Raw genomic sequence first — 12529 nt, 5'->3', positions numbered from 1 at the left:
ACATGATCTCCATCCCAGACTGTATCCAACATGGAATGCCTACCACGGCTGACTACAAAGACCCAACTGGGTCCAGAAAGCACCCACCCTCAGCAGCCTTCGTTCATCCATTAGTGGAGCATCCCGAGGTGACAGGTACTCTTCCAGATCCGCAGCTAGATCAGCCACCTATCTTACGAGAGCTGACACTGCCGTGAGGTCGACACTACAAAGGCAGGAACACCAGAAGGAAAACAAAGCATCCAGAGTGCTGAAAACCCACCTTCACAAGGTAACAATCCACACATTTAGGACCTCAGAAGAGAGCACTGGGCTTGGAAAACCAGACCCTCCTTTCTAGAACTTTCATGGGCCTCTGTTAAATGTGAGAATCCTCAGGAGAGACTGTTGTGGTGGGATTTTCTTGTTCTGTTTTGCTTTGCTTTTTGCTGATGGAGATGGAAGCTAGCTTTACACCAGACTGCCTCATATGAATTTCTACAAGCAAATAAAAATAAATAAATAAACCACACACAGTCATCTTTTCACTCAACCAAAGATTTTCTCTCTTTTGATGGATTTCATTTTAAAAAGATGAAAGTTAATTTCATATTAAAAGAGCATCCCAAGAGCTAACTGAAAGAACATTTCGAAAAGAAAGATGATTCAGTGTAACTCTAACCTCATGCCCTCCATCGAACCCTGAACTCTGTCTGGTCTACTTACCTTGCGCTTCTACTTGCCTCTTTCACCCTGGAAATAAGAGTAGACAGCTCTCCGATGGTGAAATCAAAGGGTGAACAGGAGGCCTATTCAGCAGGTACACAAAAAAAGGGGCATGTATAAGCTTTCAGGAGATGCATGTGAAAGGAAAAAATCTAGATTTCCACAAAGATTTTGCAGAAAATGCCACTGAAATTTATATATTCTCAATCTCTCTTGTTTTTGTTTGAGAGTGAGAAATTCTAGACTAGAAGGTCATCTTCATAATGGCTTTGGAGAAGTCCCAGTTTAATAATACCATTAGCTGAAAACTATTTATAAATCAGACATTAGCAACTGGCATAAAACCCTACTTTCCACTTCTCTCGATTTTGCACTGACAATTTGGCAGCCCACTTTCCCCCTAGGCCCAAAAGAGCTATCACATTCCTGAGTCTGTATTTAAGAGATTCTGACAGTGATGTACGCAAGAGGCTTGCTTCAGGAGGAAAGGTCAACATATGCCCACAGGGGGACTGGCAGGCCTGGACTGCCCATGGGAGAACGCGTACAATGACTCCAATACTCTCACCCGTACACAATTCGAAAAATGTAACTGACCCTAATTACCATTTCTCACTACTAAGACTAGCAAAGATAAAAAGAGCTGACACCCTCTGTGCTGGTGGGGCTGTGGGGAAGCAGGCCGTCTAACGCGTGGCCGGGGCAGGGAGAAATGACGCAAGCTTTCCCGAGGGGATGATAGGCCCTGTGATTCAGCAGTCCTGTTACCAGGAATCAATCCTCTATGTTCACCTGCACAAAGGCAAAATGACACCTTTATCTGCTGCAGCACTGTGTGTATTAGCGACAGACTGGGAACAATTCAAAGGTCTAGTCGTAGGGTCGAATAAACTGTGGTCCATCTTCACAATGGAAAACAATGGTGCTGACAGAGATCTCCAGGACAGACTAATTTTAAAAAGCAAGACACAGAACAATATATATAAATATACCACCTTTCGTGAAAAAAGGGAAAAACATATATATATATATATGAGGATATATATGCTCATTTATATATATGAGCAAATGAGGATATATATATGTGTGTGTGTGCGTGTGTGTGTATATATATTTGTGTATATATTTACTTATATTTTTACAAGTTGCAACTAGTAGAGAATGTGGTAAAGGCCTGGTTAAGAGCAAGATTTCTCAGTGTTTACCTTTTTATATGATTGTGAGCTTTGGGGGGTACCCTATAAAAACATTGCTCAAGTCCATGGGATGGCAAAGTCGGATAGAACTGAGCACACATGTGTGCACACTGTATATACATGACCAATATTTTAAAAATGGAGAAGTTGTCTAAGGCATTTTTCCCAGGAGCATGAAGACTAGAACAAGCCCAGCACAGAAGACTCAAAGCTGAGGAGCCATCTGAGGTCCCAGCAATGCGGGTTGAGGCAGGTGAATTCTCACGTCGGCATTAGTAAATCAGAGGAATCTGAGTCCAGGGTTCAGGAGGTGTGCAGGGAGAGCTTGGTCTCTGCCCTGTGTGATGTCACTGTGGGGTGCGACCGTCCCTGAGCCCCATGACATTTATGACAGCAGGAGGAAGTCAGAGACCTGGAGGCGAAAGAGAGGTAAAGGCAGAAATGCGAGGATTCCCTCCCAGGCAGCATGCCAGGCGCACTTATTTGCTTTCTGGATTTGGACAGTAATGGCTGAAGCATGCTGCTCGTTAAATATTTATGTTGAAAAAGAGGGCAAAACATGTGCCGGAATCTTCTGACTAATTCAACAGAGAGATATTCCTGAAAAGTTGAGATTCCTGGAGTTTTATAAAATCAAGTCATACTGTAAATGCAACAGGTTAAGTCTGCTCTCTCAGATTCTGTGGGGAATCCTTCTTAGGAATTGTTACCTTCTGCGATTCCTTGTTTTGAGAATCGGAGCTTGCCTGAAGAAAGCTGAATTTAACCAGATGAAATGTGAAAGGCATTCATGTTTCTGCACCTGTGGGCATTTTTCACAAGGTGCGCCCACTCCATAAAAACAGCAGAAGGCCAAGGTCCTAACGTCCTTCGAACCACTGCCTTAGCAGTCTGACCCACTACACGTGGCTGACCCTACCTGCTGTGCAGATTACCTCTCAGGAGAGAAGCCAAGAGGAACATAACTCTGACAGTCTGCTTCTCAAGGGTCAACTTAAAAGAGAGAGCATGCATGCAGCACCAGCTGGCACTGTGAGGGACACAGACAAACCCCTTTTCTCAGTTACTGGTGGCTTTAGCAACAAACCTCCCCACTTCTCACTCGAAACTAGAAAAGTCTTTCTACCTAAGCAGCAGCCGCTCAGAGGTAAATTCCCAAGACTCCTGCAGTCACTGTCCTTTGCATCCTGTCCCCAAGAGGAGGGCCCATGGCTGGTCAATAATACCACAGATCCCTCTGTCTATTCTCAGGGGACACCACTGCAGGTATTGGGCAATGCTGAGCAAGACTGTTTGTTGGTGTTCAACTCACAGTCAACAATGTCAGTGTTGTTTCAAGTGCTGGTCTCAAGTGCTGGGTTTTACCTGCCCCTTAGGAAATGATGAACTGAAGAAGCAGCCTGTCAGAGGGAACATGCACCACTGAATGTGCAATTCCCAGTAGATAGCATCAATTTTACCTTTGATTAAAAAGAACATTCGCTCATCTAGTTCATTGTGTGCAGAGAATGTGGTTTTATTCATTCATTCCAGTGGCATTTAATAAGTACCTACTATGTGCCAGACTTCTGCCTGCTCATGGTATTTAGAGGGTTACTGTGGCTGAAGAAGCCTGCTGCTCATCATATTGTGTCTTTGTGTGAATTAGGAAAAAGCCAGCCCTCCAAGTGGACCCAGTCTTGCAGGCTCAACGGAGTCATAAAGAAGCATCCCCTCCTCCTGGCAGAGGCAATTCCAGCCCAGGACACATGGCTTTTGGAGTAGATTTGAGCCCCAACTTTACCTCCTTGACCAGCTATTCCTGTGCAGTGAACAATCTATTGTTCAAAGCCACCCTGTCAAGGAGTCACAATTCAACTCTTCTGCTCCTTGGTGAGACATTCAACCTTCCCCTGACAACTCATCTGAGCAGCTGACTGTGACATTACACACCCATAAGAAGCCTCACGGTCTAATGTACAGCCAACGGTCTAATAGTGCAAAAGTCTGGGTGGTTTAGGTACAGGACAGGCACCAAGTCTGTGGCTCTCAACACTTTACCAATTTGTCTGAGGTTCTGGTTGAATAAACCTGGCATGATGGTTTCATATCAATAAAATTCTCACGATGTCTCAATAAGGTCCAAGAAGTTTTTGGATTTTGATCCCTCTTTCCATCCTTAAATTTCTTTTGTTCATGTTGAAAGCTAAACTGCAGTAACGTCTCCTGGAAAAGCAGACAAAATTTGCAGTCACTGAAAGCTTGGGACCTTAAGTCAAAGGGCTCCAGGGAGGGGGCTAAAGGGTTAATGTCCGGTGTTCAGAGCCTTTTTGGCTGGTGTGTGCTCATTCAGTCGCATCTGACTCTTTGAGACACTATAGACTGTAGCTCGCCAGGCTCTTTTTTCCATGGGATTCTCCAGGTGAGAATACTGGAGTAGGTAGCAATTTCCTCCTCCATGGGATCTTCCCAACCCATGGATTGAACCTGTATCTCCTGCATTGCAGGCAGTCTTGACCGCTGAGCCACAAGGAAAGATGGTAGCATCTGCAGCTAAACGAGAGCCTGCTTATTCTACGTGGGTAAAGTTAAGATTCCACCCCCATGGGCTCATGTGGGTTTGCACACAGCCGTTGGGAATGAAGGCAATTCTCTGTACACGGTATGTGAGTGCGGCAACGATCACTGACTCAGAGCCCTCTCCAGGGAGCACTTGTGATGACACCAACCCCAGTTAAATCAGAGCTTACGCTCCTCTCCTCCATCAACCAAGGGGATGCTATGTCAGTTACATGACACTGACTGCAAAGGGAATGGTAGCCTATTCTGTAAGAAAGCAAAGGGAATATAAGACCTGCTGGCCCCAAAGTCACCTGCATACAATAAATGCACATGAAAAATGACAAGAGATACTTAGCAACTGATTCACTAAAGCAGACCTAAAAGGAATTCTTCTTTGAGCTACTAATTCTCCAGCAGAGTTGAAAATATGAAGAGTCTTAACAGTCTACAACACCCTGGTTTTTATTATACAGTAATCCTCTGAAATGCAGACCCATTAAAAGAAGACAAAAACCCTCCTTGTCAGAGGATGGCAACCAGACAGTCCCAGCTAAGCAGTTTTATGACACCCAGTAAAGCCCGACACAATAAACCAGACATGTAAGTGACACCAGAAATGATTTTCAAGAGACTTGGGATTAAATGGAATAATCCATCTAGAAGCAACCTTCGATCAAATCACCTCCACCCTCTGCCCTGTGTCCCAGCCACCTGGCTCACTGCTCTTTCCTATATTCTCTAGAGAGAAGTGGGGAGACTGGACTACCTAGTGTGAGCTTGTTCTAGAGTAGGACTTACGGCCAGTGCCCCCACTTGCTCTCAAGGTCCTCTCTGGGAGTCCAGGGATGGGAAAGGACAACTATACAGATCCCTTCAGGTCTGCTGCATCTCTGGCAATTGTGGAAGCTTCAACTTCTATGGCTGCAGAGGCAGTGAGCCTATTGGCAAGGTGCTGGTAATACGCGGGTCATCTCACCTCTAACAGGAGCCCTCTCCTCCTGTTTCTCTTGATTTATAGCTTCTAAACAATACTTCTTCCATAAAGCCCCCTTTCCCCCACCCCACTTTTAGCAGGATGCACCTTCACTGAAGTGGCTGCAGAGTGCTTAGCGGATGGGATGTGCAATCAGAACAACCCCAGGTCCCAGTCTCATCTTGCCGCCTGGGGAGCCTCAGCTTCCTCACCTGTGCTGCTGTGAGGACTACGCAAGAACATAAACATAAAGGAATTAGACTTGGGCTTAGGATGTAGAACAGCTCCGTCAAAGGAGTTGCACGATTGTGCTAAATATTTTTTTTACCTATTGACCTTTCCCATTAAACTAAGTGCAATATGTCTTCCTTATGACCATCTTGGAGGCCTCTGACATGTGGCAGGTGCCATATGCCCACAACTCCTCCAGTCAGGGCTAGGAGGTAACAGATCTGGGAAGTGACAGTTTCCATAAAGTCAGGGTTGGCTGTTCACTGAGTCTGCACGCAAACCTGAAGTTCAAACATCTTTTAAGAAGATAAACCTACTACAGACTTCTAAAAGGGTCTCTCTTACTGCTAAATAATTCTCACATGTAAGTCCAGAACCTTCAATTGCTTATGCAAGCTGTTTTTTCCCCTAAACAAAACCAAAATCCTGCTATTTACAGCTAACCAGGTTTTACTGATTGTTACACAAATAGACTATTATTTATTTGGGGCAGGAGGAGAAGGGGACGACAGAGGATGAGATGGCTGGATGGCATCACCGACTCGATGGACATGAGTTTGAGTAAACTCCAGGAGTTGGTGATGGACAGGGAGGCCTGGCGTGCTGCGATTCATGGGGTTGCAAAGAGTCAAATACGACTGAGCTACTGAACTGAACTAAATACATGCTCACTGGAGAAAATATGGGGAGAAGCACCCCAATTTCACCACCCATTTGTCTGTTCTTTTGTTTTCTATGCATAGTTAAACTTTTAAAAAATCAGTTGGAATTGTAGTAACGCACTATAACTGGGCACACTGCCCTTCTGCTATTAACTTATCCTAAGGTAAATGGCAACCCACTCCAGTGTTCTTGCCCAGAGAATCCCAGGGACAGAGGAGCCTAGTGGGCTGCCGTCTATGGGGTCGCACAGAATCAGACATGACTGAAGCGACTTAGCAGCAGCAGCAGCAAGGTGGACTTTATGGATCATGGATTTTTTTTCAAGTATCTAATAAGAAAGGAAAATGGGATTGCGATCCAAAAGAATTAATTTGTTAAGCAAATCAACACTGCAATCCATTTCATGTTTAAAAGACACAACGACAATTGCCTGATAGTATTCTCTTACTTCTTGAACACTGCTTGATAGGACTTTATCAATTACTGAGCCTTTTTAGATTCAGGGGAAACATTAAAATTTCATATGGTTGTTTTCCTGTTACAAAAACAATGCATGCTCATAACATGTAGAAAATCTTAGTAAGCAATAATTTAATGCTAATATTTATTGAGCATAGACTATGTCAGGCACTGTGCTTTAGTGAGATAAACTCATTTATCCCTCCCAACATCTCATTGAAGCACAGAGGTATTAAGGAACTTGCCCACATGTTGCACGCCTAGAAGCATGAGCCTGGAATCCATAGCTGTGCCATAATGTTCTAAGAGTGAAAGGAATCAATAATTTATTCAATCAAGTCCTCCGCTGCTTCACAGTATAATGTCATAGGCAAGAAATGATTCATCATAATGCTGTACCCCTTATAGTTATTTAAAAATATTATAAGCATGATCTCTGAGTCCCTATGGAACAATTAGTAAATGAAAAGTCATCTGTGGCACAAGCTGCAATTCCAATCAGCCCAATTCTAAGCACCTGATGTGCGTTAAGAAAACAACAGATTTTCTTGTTAAAAGGGTTTGTTTTAAAGATGGAAACATTTTTCTAAAATTCTGCAAATGAGTCAATGATGTGACGAGTGGATTCCCTGAATTAACTGGACACCCAGTCTCACAAAAATTTACCATCAGTCACAATGCTTTTATAAAACATTTACGAACTGGGTCTGCATGCAAACCCAAATTTCAAACATCTCTTAAGAAGATAAATCTATAAATTTCCAAAAAGGTTTCTCTTTTACTGTTAAATAGTGCTGCTAATTATTCCTAAACACTTCTTATGGCTTATCTGTTATAAGTGGACATCACTACATAAAAAATAACTAGATACCCTAGGTCACATTTTTTCATACTTTAATGAAAAATTATACTAGGTAAAAGATACACATTTCTGTTTATAGCCTATCCAGGGATAATAAGCATAGCTTTTTAAATATAAAGTTCTCTTTAAATTTAAAATATGATTAATGGAATGTTTCTGATTGCCTGGCTCTAAAAATATTATATGACTATAACTTCACACTAAAAGCACATTAAAACTATTAACTCTAGTAATTGTAATTATTCATACTGCTGTTGAAAATATATGACACACTCATGTATACAAATATTTCAGATATTTAGACAGATAGTTGGCTAGATAGATATCTATAAAACCAGGTAATTTCTTTGGAATTTAATTGCTCTAGTATTTCCAGAAGCTCTATCTATCTATTGATATCTACCTATAAATTCAGATGCCTTCTTGATGTCTCTGTGTTTCCAGAAGGTTCAAACTGCCATCTTTCACTTTATCTGATGACTGGCTGCTAGAGTCAGTTGATAAAATATCTAATAATCTTGACTATTATCTATGTATTAGGTGCAGTGTTCTCCAAAGACTGTTTCACATACTTTCATAAAAACCCTCGAGACTGAGACCACACTCATTCTCATTTTACAAATCAGACTGAAAATGGTTAAGTAACTGATACTCCCATCCACATCTGTCCAGCACTGAAACCATACCTAAAACCACTGTTAAGCTGCCTCTCTGCCAAATCAGACTCCAGAAAAATTTGACTTCCACTACTTGCCTCCCTAAATTAAGCTTAAGCTGACATATAAACTTAAAAAAACACCCAACACGAATCCAACAAATTAAATGACATAATTCCAAATCTGATTTTTTTTCCCGTGAGAGGTTTTTAACATAAAAAAAACAAAATTAATCTGATATTTGCTAGCCATTTCTTCAAGTGCTTTGACTATGCAGCTTTCTGCTGTCACAACTGGACAAATCACCCATGTCCTTCAACAAGTGACAACGTAGCCCAACGCTGCAAAGCTCACTGTTAGAGAGCTAAGCTTTCAAATGAGACTGGAGCCTGCTACACTGAAAATTTTTATAGTATTAATCTTTTTGGTTTCTTGTGAAACACAGACCAACATCTTATTGTATTTCTAGACATATCTAAATTCTGTCTGGATTCATCATCTTCCTGAATTACCTGGGTTAAAAACAGTAAAAACATGACTGCATTTTTTTTTCTCATAAGGCCTAAAGGAGCAGTCCTTAGACTGTTTGGCATTTTTTGGATTTAAACCAGGGTTTTATGGTGCTAATTAACTGTTAGAGAAGGCAAAGAAACTGAACAGTCGATCCCAAAGTCCTCTTATCACTGAAGTCTCTGTAAAACGTTTGATTACTTTAAAGAATTATGTATGTGTGAATCATAAGTTTGTTTATTGAAAAAAGGGCTTGCTGACACATACACTTTGGTTTTTTTTTTTTTTTTTAAGAATCAAAACAGTTCCTTACTTGAATGTGGCTGTTTTGGCAACAGTTAAACTCAACCCCGTCATTCTAGCGCTGCCTGCCTTCCTGGTTCTCCTAGGTGAGGGCCGCCATCCTGCGATAATTTACACGCAGGGCTAAGACGCACCAGCAATGGTGCAGTGTGGTGACGAGCACTTTAGAAACAAAGCCAAACTCCGCTTTTAAAGCAGAGAACACACGTACACAGTTCCCGTCTCTGACAACGTCCAAAAGATTCCTTATAGACAACCTACTCAGACGAAGCTACAGCAGCCCCAGGAAATATAAACAGAGTCCGCAAAGACCAGGGGGGAGGGGGGCCGCCGGGGGGGACAGGAAACAACTGATGGGAAGGAAACTGATCATGTGAAGTTTGCCCGACTCCACAAGGTCTAATACATTCCGGTTTGTTTCCACTCGGAGCAGCCATTAAACGTGCCCTGACACGTGGGCGCAGGGGACCTCCCTTCTCGCCGGTTTTTGGCCATTTCCTTCACTGTGCGCTTGTTTGTATACAACCTCGTCCGGACAGGGGGTGACCACAAGATGACAGGCCTCGGCAGTTCCTTCACTCGGATTTCTAGTTGTCCAAAGTTTCACTCCACGGCGGGGATTTAACGAGAATCACGAAAGTTATGAATGGTTTAAGTTTACAAGACACAAACAGAAGGCGAGGGACGAGCGAGTGTGGGGCGACTTCAGCCGCAGCGTTTTAAAATTAGCTTTAATTGATATGCCCTAGTTAAAATTAAAAAGGGGGGTGGGGAGTCACTCTGATCTACGCAGTAAGTGTCGGGGGCAATACTTTAAAAAGAAAAATCACTCAAGACTCACGTCCGAGTCTTGACTTCCTCATACCACCTGCAAATACAGTCTCCTGGCCACTCACTGCTCGGGGGGTCCTTCGCGGGATGTGTGATCGGAGTCCTCTCGGTGACCCGCTATTTCCCCGCCAGACCCCCAGCGCCTAGCGGGTTCCAGGACTGTGCACTCGCCGCCTAGTCCCCAGAAAGAGCGGAAGAAAGTAGGAAAGAGGGGCGTGGCGCCCCGGTCTCCCCCAGCTGCCTGCCCTCTTCCCAAACCTGGCACCACCGCAGCTGGAGCCAGCGGGGAACCCCAGAGCCTTCCAGCCCCAACCTGGCGCGGGGCGCACGGCTGCGGGCCGGCCGCGGAGCCAGCGTGAGGGGAGACCTCTCCTCCTGCTTCAGCCCTCGTCCCAGGGACCGCGTCCCCAGACCTAGCCCCGCAGGACCCCCGGCTTCCCGGGCCATCTGGCCGCCGCCCGTCGAGGGCGAGCGCGCCGTCCGTCTCCCGGTCTTGGCGTCCCTTGCCCTCCACCCCCATCGCGGTCTCCGGCGCCCAGTGCCCCGACCAGTCCCCGCCCTCCGGGACACTCTTCCCTCCTTCCTTCCTTTCTCCATTCCCTCCCTCCATCTCGCTTCCCAGCACCAGGAACTGGGAGGCGGCTCCCGAACTGGTCGGCCGACGCCCAGCGCTGCGCCCCTGTCCCCTCGGGGACCGGACTTGCCACCTGCGCCCGCCGCTCGGTGCTCACTCGCCTGCCGGTGCGCTGCCCCTGCCGCCACCGCCGCTGCCGGGGACTCTGTCTCTAAGGGCTCCTGGAGACGACTCCGACCTCTCCTCCTCCTGCTGCTCCTCCGGGCGGGGGCCGGCTCCGCCTCGCTCGGGGTAGGCGGGGCGGACAGCCCGACGGGCGGGGCGGCGGCGGCGGCCCAGGACTCCTTCCTCCCGGCCGGCCCGCCTCCCTCCTGCCCAGATGCCCTGGCTGTTCCCTGGTCTGGCTGCTGAACCCGGGTCGAGCTTGGGCCGACAGAGGAGAAAAGTCGGCAGCATTGAAACCCAGCAGACATCTGGCAGCCTTGGCCACCCCTCAGGGTCCCTTCCTCGAATTCCCCGAAGCTTTGGAAGTTCAAGGACTCTCGGGTCCCCCACTCAGCGACCCTCCACAGGGCTGCTCGGACTCCTCAGCAGTTTCCTTCCCTTGCGAACTCTAGGCACCCCTTCTGCCAACCGTCCCTTAGGCCACGAATATGCCAACCCCCTACATAAAATTTAGGCTCTACTCCAGGAATTTCTTAAGAAAACAGTCACGGTAAAATTTAAAGGGCCCTGGGGCCACCGAGTGGTTTTGCTTCCCAGAAAATGGAGCTATAACTGCGGGTTGTTGAATTTGAAGTACATCCACCCATCATGAGCTTCCCCTCCATCTCTCACCATGAGATTTGTATTTCCGAATGCCTCGTACCTGGCAGAATTCTGCTTATTAATTGAATTAATTAGATTTGGTAAGTCTTTTCTGGAGGGACTCAGGGTGAGGTAGTTTGAAAAGCCACTTCTATTTCCATGAACTTCAGGCTATTCCTATACACAGCCATTCAAGGAACGTTCACTGAGCACCTGTATGTGCCCAGCGACACATTGGTGATTGGACAAAGGTGATTACGACAAAGGTGATTGGAGAGAGACAAAAGTGGAGAGAGATGAAGATGATTCAGACGTGGGACTCACCCTCAAAAAGTCCAGAAAGAGTGAAAAAAAAGAGTGAAAAAGATGGGTGTGCAGAAATCTTACCTTCCAGCAGACTTCTTGCACGCTCCTAGGAATCAGCTTTCTTGTTTGACAGGGTGTAGAAAAAGGAGGAGAGGAGGCCAAAGGAGGACATTTAGAAACAGTGTGGGTCGAGTCCATACTTGAAGTGGAGTCTTAAATCATTGCTGAAAGACGCCTGTGTGTTGAGCTTCACCCGCTGGAGAGGAATAAGGCCTAGGGAAGTAAGGAACCAAGTCCAGGAGGAAGGACACTGCCTTTCATTTTTCCCACCTGACCCCTACTCAAGTACCATTCTTGGTGAAATCTTCCACCGGGCTGCAGAAAGGGGGCTATGGGTATAGGAAGTCAGTGGTTGGATGCCTTGTCCCCAGACTGTGGTTCTTGCAACCTGTGGATGGCGGTGGTTGCTGGGATGCAAGCCACAGCCTGCCAGGGGAGCTCAGTATTCCTTGCTTTGTACAGTGGTAGGAATTGTTTGACTGATTCACAGATACTGACAGTTCCAAGGATATATGCTGAACAGAACAGCCTAATGCCAACTGGGACTAAGACCATCATACACTCTATCTTCTGGCCACAGACTACAGAATCAACTCCTAAAGCCCTACCAATAATTTCCATTTCTGGAGCACTTTAGAGTTTAGTCAATGCTTTCGTGTATGTAATCTCATCTGGAAACTGAGGTGCCAAGAAGCTTTTGAATTATTGAAGCTTTTCTAATCTAGTGTTATTCAAAGTGTGGTCCATAGAACAGTGACCGTCTGGGAACTATTACCCATCTGTGATGGGATAAGCATAGAAACTGAAGGTGAACATATAAAAACTTATATAGCGATTTGAGTAATTTTCCTG

The 12529-nt window shown here is 45.4% G+C and overlaps 1 protein-coding gene across 3 annotated transcripts in view; it reads right to left on the bottom strand.

Annotated features, from left to right (window-relative positions):
- Positions 1-10992, bottom strand: part of GNG12 (G protein subunit gamma 12) — a 141289-nt gene extending 130297 nt beyond the window's left edge. Inside the window, exon 1 of one of the 3 annotated variants that reach the window (XR_003510336.1) lies at positions 10662-10992. The gene's annotated coding sequence lies outside the window, so the exon portion shown is untranslated. Of the gene's footprint in view, positions 1-10637 lie in introns of all 3 variants that reach the window. The other 2 variants (XM_027536942.1, XM_027536941.1) reach the window with 2 other exon arrangements.
- Between the last annotated feature and the right edge of the window lie 1537 nt (positions 10993-12529).

This window comes from Bos indicus x Bos taurus, chromosome 3 (genome assembly GCF_003369695.1).
Source record: "Bos indicus x Bos taurus breed Angus x Brahman F1 hybrid chromosome 3, Bos_hybrid_MaternalHap_v2.0, whole genome shotgun sequence".
Classification (NCBI taxonomy): Eukaryota; Metazoa; Chordata; class Mammalia; order Artiodactyla; family Bovidae; genus Bos; species Bos indicus x Bos taurus.
Note: the sequence above shows the minus strand (reverse complement) of the source record. Positions and strands in the feature narration are given on the sequence as shown.